The 12,678-nt window shown below is 38.5% G+C and overlaps 1 protein-coding gene across 1 annotated transcript in view; it reads right to left on the bottom strand.

The window, feature by feature from the left end:
• Window positions 1-12,547, bottom strand: part of CTTNBP2NL (CTTNBP2 N-terminal like) — a 50,326-nt gene extending 37,779 nt beyond the window's left edge. Inside the window, exon 1 of the mRNA XM_043460311.1 lies at window positions 12,457-12,547. The gene's annotated coding sequence lies outside the window, so the exon portion shown is untranslated. The remainder of the gene's footprint in view (window positions 1-12,456) is intronic.
• Window positions 12,548-12,678: the final 131 nt, after the last annotated feature.

Raw genomic sequence — 12,678 nt, forward strand, 5'->3', positions numbered from 1 at the left:
CCCACAACCATTCTTTGTAAATATTAAAATTTTCCAGGTTTTTTGTTGTCCTTTACATTTGAATCTAATTTCAACACACAACATACTGCAGTAACTTTTTGTCTGAAATATAAATGCATGATAGTAAAACGGCATTGAGTTTTAGTATGGCAGTGATATTCCTGGGGGTGGTACAAGGTGGGGGATGGGGTGGGGTGATACTGACCTGATAACTTATGGTCACACTTTAGTCCTCAAGTATGATCAAGTATAAATTCTTAAGGTTTTCTTCAGTTAAAATTCGGGAAAACTAACAAATATATTTAAAATGTCATCAACATGGTGGAAAAATGTTCAATGCTGCAACATAATAGATTTATTGTCTACGTGACCACACTCTATAAACAATTAGTAAATCCTCAGAATGTCAACTGTCATCATAGCTGCAGAGGCCTGACAGCTGTAGGTTGATACAGATAAGAAATAAGAAAATAGCCACTTCAAGATGAAGCTGAGTAACATTGGAAAAAATACCAGGAATCTGCCTTCCCTTTTGCAATTATAACTAGGGAAAGTGAGGCCTTTCAAAGTCTTTTTTGCTTTAAGAGGTCCACTGCCATTTCAAGGACATCTTATGAATGTCACTAGAAGAAACTGACTTTCTCTACCTGAACTGACAAAGGCCTATTTGCTTGAATCACTATGACTTACGCACAATGCACTCAGATTTAAAAAATAACGTGATTGCAAATGAACTTTTCAAACTGCCAAATACCGGTAAGGAAAATCCTCATCCCTTTATCTTCTGCCAATCAATAAACAAATCAATCTGTCACCACCTCAACTTTGAAGGGCTTATTACTCATCCCAGCTCTACTTTTTCCCACTTATTTTCAAATATTAAATGCTGAATTATATGTAATTTTTGGTTTATGCTTTTCTAATAGTGTATTAGACACAGCAAACTTTTAAAAAAGATAGGCCCTAAATTTTATTTGATAGAACATAATTTCCATCTTGCATTTTAAGCTTCTGAGTTCATCTGACTCCAATTTCTGCCTAACATGTAAATAATTTGGTCTGAGATTTTCAGAAAAAGGCTGTTTCTAACTCTATATTCATTATCAGAAATATGACTGCCAGATTTTTGGCATGTCACATCGTAGTCTACAGACTCGTTCTCCACTTATTTTCTAAAAGAGTTGTTACTTGTCATTGTCACTGTCCATTAAGTAACTGAGAAAAACAAGATCATTTCAACCAGATGCTCAGCTTGTTCCTTCCAGCAGAATCTCTCCAAGACCCAACTTTCCTTAGAGTTTAGATGTAGATATTTCTGCCTAAGGAATTTCTATAAATTTGAAATGAAAACCACTTGTGGACAAGTTGTCTGTATATATTATCATACACTGAGGTATAGCTAGCTGTAGCTATATTAAGCTTTATAGTTTTTCTCAATGAAAAAATACATATAAATATATACAGTAAAAAGATAGTTATACATACTACAATACCCTGGAAACACAAGCCTATTTATAGACTAAATATGAAGCTTATTTTTAAGTTAATAATAAGTGATTTCAAACTGAATTTGCCCGCTTACCATGTGGTGCATTTATATGCTACTTCTCACCAAGTCAGGGCTGAGAGCCAGGAGCGCATGAAGGTCTTTCTGTATAAACTTTCACGTGCCAACAGCCACAAGAAGAGAATTACGGAGATCGAGGACACCGGCCCCCACCTCCCCTGTACCTCTTCAACACCAGTGCTGATTCTGTCATGGAGGTATGCTGCTGTGGCTTGGGCTCTGTTCATTTCACTTTGAACTCTGCTCATTTCACTTTTTACTTTGGGTAAAGGCCTTTTCCCTTTACCCAACCTCCACTCACTGTGGTTCTGGCTGTGCCTTTTCCTTCTTGCTCTGGAACTCATTCTAGATGATAGCAGGCGTTGTTGCCTTTTTACCACAGCGAGACTGGGTGGCAGAAAAAGAAACACCCCAAACAGCTTCTATAGCTAAGTAAGCAGTAAGGCAGGGAAGGGTGGAGTTCCAGTAAGATGTTTGTCTATCTAGTATCTGGGTGTGTGTATGTCTTTATGTGGAGCTGAAGGCTTTATTTCTAAGTGGTGGGTGATATGGGACATGTAAGAGAAAACATTTTTAAGATGAATCTTAGATATTTCCAGATATAGAAGCACCTCAAAAAAAAAAACACAAAACTACATAAATCTTTTTTTTTCAAATCCACTTGGTTAGCACACATGCGTGCGTACACACACACACACACACACACACACACACACACAGAGTTATTTTACCCAGGAAATCATTCTTGCAAAACTGGATAAAAATCATTTCATTACTATATACTCACATATCAAATTTAAGAAATTTACACTTAGGCTACAACTGACTGATATACAGGCCATTCAGTAAGTTTTCAATTATAAGTAATAGGATAATAGCAAAGATGTAAAGCAAACTTGCTCCAATTATGTAAAGATTCTTTAGTACATATAAGCAAAACCAAATTTCAGAAGGCCAGTGAATTCTAAAAATTCAAAAAATCAACACTGACATACACAGTGGGTGTTTTGACAGCTTTCTACTAGATAATGTACTTCCTTAAAAACCCAGTATATATGAAATTAAAAAAAAGTCACATTTATAAATACCAAGTCTAAAATAGATAAAAGTACCCTGCTGTTTAAAAAGAAAATGTATCCAAAGCAACCTTCTATCTGAGGGTGGAAGGTGTTGACACATTACCTTGACTATCTCAAGATTTAAGTTTCCCCACCCTCTGGCACTTCTGGCTTTTCATAAAGGTTATTCATGCATTTGGTGGTGAGAGTGACAGCATCCCATATGATACTTTTGGCATTTTAGGATTAGGCTAGTAAAGAAAAATATGTCAAAATATTATCAGAAAATACTTTTCTAATTACAAAAGCAGATCTTTTGTACATTTACTAAAGAGAGTTGTTTTCGCTATTATTATTTACAAAGATTCTAAAATCAAGGTAGAAAAACAAATCTTCTTACTAAATTCTACAATACTATGCAATAAAAGCTTTACTATAAATGTCAAGTCAATCTTCTTTCAGTTGAAGGTAAAAGATATTACTAAACTATTTGTATTCTTTGTACTTGTGTGTTACGATGTGTTATAGGTTAATTGTGTCCTCTAACCCAAATTTATATGTTGAAGTCCTAATCCCTAATACCTCAGAATGTGATATATTTGAAAACAGGGTCTTTAAAGAGTGATTAAGTTAAAAATGAGGTCATGGGACTTCCCTGGTGGTCCAGTGGTTAAGACTCTGTGCTTCCACTGCAGGGGGCACCGGTTCAATCTCTGGTCAGGAAACTAAGATCCCACATGTCACATGGTGCAGCCAAAAAATAAATAAGGACATTAGGGTAGGCCCTTATCTAATACGCCTGGTGTCCTTGTAAGAAGAGAGATTTGGATAAAGACACAAGACAGGAAGAGACCATGTGAAGACACAGGGAGAAGATGTCTCCCATTTAATAAGTCAAAGAGACAGAGGCCTCAGAAGAAACCAGTGCTGCCAACACATTGATTTCTGATTTCTGGCCTCCAGGATTGTGAGAAAATAAATTTCTGTTGTTTAAGCAGCCCAGTTTGTGGTACTTGTTATGGCGGCTCTAGCAAACTAACACAACATTGTAATCATTTACTACTGAAATTTTTAAACATTATTACTGCAACTAGATCAAAATCTTCCCCTTACTGTGAGAGTGCCTGAACAGAGAATGCCTTGCTTTGTCTTATCAGTCTGATGATCGGATTATGCAAAACGGAATGGTTTTGTAACAGTTTCAGAGAGTATAAATTTCAGGATACTGAAATATAAATATAATATACAACAGTGCTAAGGGATTGAGAAGCTTGTTTATCCAATACTCTCAATGTGTAACTTTGAAGTAGGCCTCAAGAAACCAGCTCTGTAATAATGCTAATACTTGTTAAGGTCAATACTTAAAATGCTTTCAGAATTCTACTCAAAGCTGATTCTAGGTTACCAGATTTTTTAGATTTGTACTTAGGGCAGAAATTAATAATGATATAATTAAGCTTACTAATATTAGTCACCACTTCCTCAGAGTTTTATTTTTTAATCAGAGTTTTTTTTAGAATTCAAGCCATAGTAGTAATAATAAAACACACACACACACACTTACTGAGCTAAACGTTAATGTGTTCCAGGCAGTGTTCTAAGTACTTGATATGTATTAATTCAGTCCTTACAACCTTAGGTGATAGATGTTATAACCATGAACCAGCCAGTTCATCATAACTATCACCTCCATTTTAAAGATGGGAAAACTAAGGTATAAAGACTAAATAACTTTCTCAAAGTCTTACATGTAGTATGTGACAGAAATAGAATTTGAACCTAAGTGATTTAACTCCAGAGGCTTCCTTAGTAACTACTGCTACTTGTACCAACTGCTTACATCTGATTTTCTCATTTTACCAGCTACAATGTGAGTCACAGAGCTGGAAGCAACCTCAGAAATAATCTAATTTAGGACTCTTATTTTACAGATGAAAATTGAGACCAGAGTTGTTAAGTGAATTACTGAAGATTACAGTTAAATAGTAATACTATTAAGGTACAGTCTAACCTACTTTCTGTGACACCATGATGGATATCAGTCTTTTGCTTTGGTTAGCTCTGTTTTAAGACTCATGTATCTCCAGCGTATCTGTGTGTGTGTGTGAATGTCTGTCTCTCTCAATAGGTGTGTACATCTGTTTCCACCATTGTCTCTCCTGCATGTTGCCAACAACATTTATACAGATACAGAAGAAAAGGAGGAAGTGGCCTCATGCCCATAAACAAACATTCAAACATCTCTCCCCCAAAATGAGGATGTTTGGCACAATGTTATTAAAAACAGATCTGTCTACCTGGAGGTCTTGTTTATACCTTTTCAAGTATTCTCACCTGGGACAAGACCAAACCAGAAGAGCTACATTAGTTAAGCTACTGGAATGTACATTAATGAAAATGAATAACAGTTTTTACATTAAAAATTGTCATTAAAATTAAACATGTTTTCTACTGTTATTATCAGGAAATTACCAGGAGTATTGACTATTTCAGGTATATTTGTCAGTGGCTTTATTTCAATGAAATTATTAGCATTATTTCAGAGAAGTAAAAGTTTAGGGGATAGATGATATAGACAGATATATATATTTCAATGAAATTATAACATGATTCCACTGAAATATGTATATCTGTCTATATCATCTAGCTGTCCATCATCCCCCTAAATTTTTATTTCTTTGAAATAATGCCACCATGATTTGCAAAATACTACAATGAAGGAACAATATGTAGACTGATTTTATTTCCAGTAAAATGATTCACGGGCCTCAATTCTACAGGCAGGCTGGGATACAAGAACGTTTCAAATATTAGTGTTGGATGAAGTTGTTGACTCCATCAAGATTTCAAATCAGGAAGAAACAAGAGCATGTGGTATGGAGGACAAACCCTAATACAGTCCAGATATCTGTGTTTTAGCTATGCCCATGTCCCGACTCTTCCTGAACTGTATAAAGATTTCCCAAAGGACTGTAATAGAAAATTATAACTGATGATGTTTTGCCTTTTAAATTTTGTCTTTTAAACCAGACCACTGATTTTTTAAAAAAAGTTTAACAATTTGATATCAGTTGAAAAGACCAAGAGACCTTGCTCCCAGGTTCTTTGGGGATGGTAACTCTTCTGAGAGGATGTATCTAAGTAACTCTTCTAAGAGGATGTTGCAGTGGAAAGGGCTTGGACTTCTGAGTCCTACAGACCTAGGTTTATATCCTGGCTCTACAACTTCATACTTCCTTGATCCACTTAACCTTTGAGTTTTCCCTTCTTCTATAAAGTGGGGATGACAATACATACTCTAACAGGATACAGAAGGGTTTAACAGGGTTAGTGACTGGTCAGCTCTCTCACTTGTTATCTCTGGAGAGCATATATTTGGTTGCATCTGCAAGGATGATGAAATTTTCCTTTTTCCAATGAGTAGTCATTTTCTACCATTCATGTGTGTAACTCAGAAATCAAAAGAAGTTTACTCCTTCTAACCTGGCAGGTGGATCTGTTCCAAGAAGGTGATCGCCTGGCCAGTTCCTGGGAAAAATGGCTTAAGAACACACACAACATTTATTTAAGCCAATGGTATTTGCACACCACTTGGGAAAGAAAAAGGACAATCTTCTGTCTAGGCTAGTTTTTTTGTGACTTTAGGATATAAATGAAAAGCATGACTTTGCTTCCGCTGCATTTCTATACCTTTTAATCATCATAATTTTGACTTGTAATACTGATAAATGGGTTTTCTAAAAACATCACAGCTATTTTTAATATTAAATGCATAATGATATGTATCTATATTCATAACCCAGCAGCAGTTATTCTATTCTATTCTATCAATTCATCTATTTACATAGCTGTCTTTTGTCTCATAAGACTGCTCTTCCAGACGAATACTCTGTCTTATTCTACTTGATAAACTTAGTACCCAGCAGTCTCCGGTTCAAATGGGTATTCAAAACATGCTGGTTGCATAGAAATGTACCATGCAGTACCATGAACTACATTCAACAAAACTGGACTTTATCTTTTAGGAAATAAGAAGCCATTAAACATTTTCAACAAGGTGAATCTCATAATAAAAGTATAGTTTTAAGAAGGCTGAAGCTTGAAGTACAGAGCTGATTTGACTGAAGAGAAACTGGAAGCAGAAAAAGCACTTGGGAGAGTAACAGTACAGGTGTAAGGTTAAAATGTGTGAACGAGGATGGTGGCAGTTAAGAATGGAAAAAAAAGACAGATGTAAGAGACTTTGTACAAAATGTACAGTAACTTAGTACTGGTTCTATTTAAGGAGATAAGAGGAGAAATAATCCCAGATCAGCTGGGTGACTAGAATGATGATGCCTTTAACAGAAACAGGGATGTTAGAAAAGGAACTGGTTTTTCGGGGGAAATGATGACTGTGATGTGAGACAGACACTGAATGAGAAGTAATTAGCTCCCCCAAGAGGAACATGATCAGAGTCAGTGAGTGTGGTGAAGGCTAAAGGTTTAGAAGCAAGGAAGTCTTTAGGGGTGGAGCCTTTTCAGAAAATTTTCTCTGCGCCTTCAGTTTAGGAACAAGAGGCAATAAGAAGCTGATATACAGGACTGGACCAGATCTTGTTTGTACGGTCAAATATTAAACCAGTTAAGAACCAGATTGGTTCCGTTCTTACTCTAGTTCCACTGCTACAACAGAAAGGCCTACTCAGCAGAAACCAAGGAATGGGGAACCTCTTCCTCCCCAAACCCCCCAAACTTAGTGCTTCTTTTCTCTGTAACTTACCCATCAGGTCATTCTCCTCCCCATTATAATTTATAGCTCTTATCTCTCATTGAAACACCTCATCCCCGCTTGCTTCTCCCTGTGTACCCCTTCCTCCCTGGCAGACCCAGAGCACACTTCAGCCTCGCCTTCCCCAGTGGCTTTGCACAAAGGATCCATGCAGATGCTCCCAAGGCTCAGGGTCAGAAGTCTTTTTTGTCTGTAAACCCCATCATCCTGTGCTCTTTTTGTTTTCCTTCCTAGTTTCTATTTGAACTCAGTAACAATTAAGGATTACATTCTCTGTGGCTCCAAAAGATAGAAAGGATTCATTTAGCAGCAAAGCACACATTTAGAGTGAAAGCTCTGGCTTTGGACCTGAAATACAGAGCTTGGAAATAGCTGGCAGGGAGAAGCCATACTACTACATTCTTTACGTCAAAGCCTGTTTGTAATCCTGTTTCCCTCAACCCACAAACCCCTGTCCTTGACTCCCCTGACCTCTACTCTTAACTCCCCAGTTCGTGGTTTCTTCTCATCCATTTTGATTGTTCCCATGAACTGCTCCTTACATTGGAGGCAGTAGAAGAGCTGTCTTCAAAAGGCAAAAAATCACTATTAATCAAAATTACCATGGAAAATCCCTTAAATCTCACAGAAGGTACAACCCGGCACCATGATCACACTATCCATGAAACCATTTATATGACACTGAGAGTGAAGGTACTTGAGACAGTTTGGAGTGGAATAACTGACAATTCAGAGAGAAAACATCAGATGGTTGAATCCCTTGCCTTTCTTTTTCCAGGGCCAAAAAGTTTAAGGAAGATAACGCACATGACAAAATTATGAAACACACACTGTGAGACACACACACTGTCCTAAAAATTCTTCTGTCCAGATGTCTGAGATCATGACACACACAAGCTCTGCTTCCCTCTACTTAGGAAACGTAGCTAAGTAGTCAAATATTTAAAACCAAACCAACCCATAGCTAAAATCAGATACTAATTCTTCACCTTTGTTTAAATGATAAAGGAGTAAAAGAATATTTAATATTAATTAACTCATGTGCAGTGCTAATAATGTCAATAATACCTACCAATTATTGAGTGCTTCCTACATGCCATGTTCCTGTAATCCTTTTTTAAAAAAAGCCTCTAAAAGTCATTTTTAAGTCACAGCTGAGGAAACTGAGATATGGTGAAGATAGAAAACTCTGCCCTTCTCCTGGGTCATACAGCAAAAGAGCAACAGAGTTGGGATTTGAACTCAGGTTTGCCTTTAAAGTCTGTGCTGTAAATTAGCACACTTTATCGCCTCACCATAAATAACCTATTTTCTCACTGAAATGCTTTGAACTAAAACTAGGAAGATTCAATTTTTAGCTATTAGCAGCAAACATTCAGGAAATAAGAAAAAAATGGCCTTTGGTAACAGGCTGACGCGCTTTCCCTGGGGTCAACCACCACAGACTGGACAAACTTCCTCTAAAAATATCTCTGCTTCTTGTATCATGCCACTAAACACCAATTCAGTGGCCTAAAAATCCTTGTATCAGGTATCTGAGATCATGACACGTACAAACTTTGTTCTCCCCTACTTATGCATCTTAGCTCTATGTTGAAATATTTAAAATTAAACCAACCAGTAACTAAAATCAGACATGAATTCTTCACTGGTGTTTAAATGCTAAAGGTGTAGAAGAATATTTAATATTAAATTATTTAATTCACATAAAAAATGAAACACCATGTCACTAAAAACACCCAAGAAACACCATTCTGCTCCACTCAGAAAAGTCAAGAATTCTAATCTTGTTCTGCAGATTAACTGGTAGTACTGGAAACCTGATTCTGCCAAGACACAAATCCACTGTAGACTGAGTGCATATGCCCACCATAGTCAGTCTGTATGACCCATTCAGGGACCCAGTACAGTGTGTATCCTTGATCATGTACTTGGTCCTAGTTTAGAAAAGTATAAAGTCAATTAGAAATTCATTAAAAAAAAAAAAATCCCAAAGTAGATCAGAAATTTGCCAAAACCAAACTCTCAGAAACCATTTTAAAAGAAAAAACAGTTCCTAGTGTGTTCTCCTAAATCACTTCATTCCTCTCAGGTCAGATTTTTAGAAAAATAAAATCCTAAAAAGACTAGCACTGATTACATTAATAAGTCTGGTTCAAATTTCATTCATTACTGCAAAATTACACATCTAACCAGCAGACATCTTCTAATACAAAATTCAGTATTTTAGAGTCATTGAAGATACTGGAGCACCAAAAGACATCAGATTGGGAAAATAAATCAAGGCAAAAAGAAGTGGACTGTTTACACCAACAAGATATGCCATATCTTATCAGTAAATTATCTTTCTAGTCTACCCGAAGGTGTCAGCTTCAAATGAAGTTCAACACTCATTAAGTCAAACTATATACTAGTGAAGTAGCTCAGTTGTGTCCGACTCTACAGACTGGTGGACTGTAGCCTACCAGGCTCCTCCCTCCATGGGATTCTCCAAGGAAGAATACTGGAGTGGGTTGCCATTTCCTTCTCCAAAACTATATATTAGGCACTGTGAAAGGTATAAAGCTGAAACAAAACATACTAATACCTCCTGAAGATTTTATAATTTAATGAGATAGACTACACATACATTAAAAAAATCTCTGCATACGATGCTTTTCTTCATCTAACACTACTAAAAAGGTGTTGAAAAAGTTAAAGATTTCTAAGATTCAAATGTGTATCAAACAGATCTCGCTTATTGTGCCAAGGAATCAAAGAGCATTATTTGCTTTTTCCTTTCTGCTCATAAAGGCCCTGGCAATCACCACAACTTTGTTTTCCTTAGTGTCTTACGTTGGTTTATTTTCTTTTCTCTCTTCATATAATAAGATATATCTTTGGGTGATTTCCTGTTCTGCTCTTAGTTTTTTCTGCTGCTATTGCTGGGGGGCCCTTCCCAACCTATGGCAGTATGCTTCGTGTTTGCTGGAGAGACCCTCCAGTTTCATCTCTGTGCCTTTTTATCAGAGATCTGGAAATAATCACTGAGTGGATCTGTGCAGAGGGAGACTGGCTCTGAAAACTTCCAACCTAACTATTCAAAATTAATTACCTTCATGACATCTACCTTCAGAGACACTTATCAGGAAAGTAAAAGACAGCCCTTATGATTGCCCCTCATGATTCCAACTCCTCCAATTCCCTTGTTACTATCTTTGAGTACAGAAAACAGTAGTAAGACAGACTTTGGATTGAAAGCAAAAGAAACAACGCTAAAAAATATGGCAGATTTTAATGTATGAAAGTGCTACGTGAAGGCCCGCGGTGGGTGTTGACAAGATGTGATTTCTGCCTGGTGCTCTGAATGTCAAAGTGAAGAAATTCAATGAAGCGTGGGGTAAATGGCGGGAGTAACTATGACTCTCTAAAGGTAGCCAAATGCCTCATCATCTAATTAGCGATGCGCATGAATGGATGAATGACGGGATGGGGAATACATGTAAATCCATGGCTGATTCATGTCAATGTATGACAAAAACCACTACAATATTGTAAAGTAATTAGCCTCCAACTAATAAAAATAAATGGGAAAAAAAAGTGCTAGCAACAGATGATTAATGGGGAGTCAATGGCATTAACATTAGGACGAAATTATCAACATTTTGCACCTGCTGAAATGAAGGTCTTTATGAGCACCCTATAGAGACTCTCCTTGGTAGTCACATGTGTCTGAATAGCTAGAGTTTACCTTGGTTTTATTAATCCTTGTCTCTGAAATTTAAAATGTGCTTTTAATTTTTATCTCCTGAATTTTGGTAGATGATACTGGTCTTGTAAAGCCAATCAACATCATCTATCTATCTATCTATCTATCTACATATATATACACATCAGTTTCTCCTGGAGGAAAAAACCCACCATAAAATAGGGGCTAGAGAGTAACCAAAGGCTACCTGACCAGATTAATCATAAACCTAGACCACTGAACCTGAATTTTCTTCAAACACTTCCTGCCTTTTGTTTCAACAGAACTACACCTTCAAGGTTAACTGCAGTCTCCCTGAGCAACAGACCAGCCCACCCAGACTGGAAGTCACTCATTCCTAATCTAAAGCTCTTTATTTAGTTATCTGTACTGCTTCACTTGAAAGCATGCTGTTATAGACAGTCCAACAATACACACTGCATTCCTACAACGACAAGTCTGTAGATATACAACACGCTCAATTCACTGTGAAATACTAAAAGGCGATTTTTTCATCAAATTTTCAGGAAGAAATAGGATGGAAAGCAAAAATGAAACGCAACTCAAACCTAAAAAAAAAAAAAAAAATCCTCAGAGGTTGGGTTCTCCTTCAAAGAATAAAGGTACAAAGCGGGGTGGGAAAGGTTACTATTTCTCCTCCCCCAGAGTCAAAAAGTCCCGAAGCAGAGAACTCTCGACACTGCGGCCCTCCCCCCCCACCCCCCGCCCGCCCCAGCTCGAGGAGAACAGAGCATCCAGGGGAAGGCTCAGGATCAGAGAGTGGGGGATGGGAGGAACCCAAGTTGGGGAAGGCCGATTCGTCCGTAGATCTGGCTGTCTAGGTTGGGTCTTTGATTTTTGCATCGTCCCATCTCCCTTCTTTTTGAAAACACTGATTTTTATCTTATGGATGAAATTACCTCTGGTCCCTCCCTTGCGAGCAAGGACAGGTGTTGGAAGAGATGTCTGGCCTCCTAGGGGTACAAAATGGGGGTGGGGGCAGCAGTCTAAAGAATGGGAACCTGTACGCCTTCTCGCAAGGTTGAGGGGCTAGGTGAGGGACCTTTTAAATGAGGGGTATCAGGAAATCAGCCCCTTCTGGGAAGCTGGGCTTGACGGGGGACAATAAGTAGCTGCGAGCACCCTCGAAGGATGAGGAGCCGCCTCCTCAGGGAATACCGGGAGGTAGAGGAGACGGCCCCGCCCCCTCAGGGGATGGGCGCGAGTGGCAGTTGGGACGGTGGCGGGAGGACACCGGTGGTTCTACCCCTGTTTTTCTTTCGAGAACCTGGCCTCCCATTCGCCGCCAAACCCCAGCGCCAACGGCTCCTACCTTTTCCCGGCGCTCAAGGTTCCTCTCCCTGCCGCCTCCGCCACCCTCTCCATCCACAGCCCCTCGAGGCCCCGCCCCTCAACAGCCAGGCGGGGGCACTGGCATTCGGCAGAGCCAATGGCCTTCTCGCCTCTCCAGCCCCACCACCAATCCGCGCCGGCTGGAGGAGGGGCTTCTCCAATGTCATTTAAGCTCCTCCCGGGGCCCCAAGATCCCTTTTGT

Source organism: Cervus canadensis, chromosome 2 (assembly GCF_019320065.1).
Source record: "Cervus canadensis isolate Bull #8, Minnesota chromosome 2, ASM1932006v1, whole genome shotgun sequence".
Taxonomy (NCBI): domain Eukaryota; kingdom Metazoa; phylum Chordata; class Mammalia; order Artiodactyla; family Cervidae; genus Cervus; species Cervus canadensis.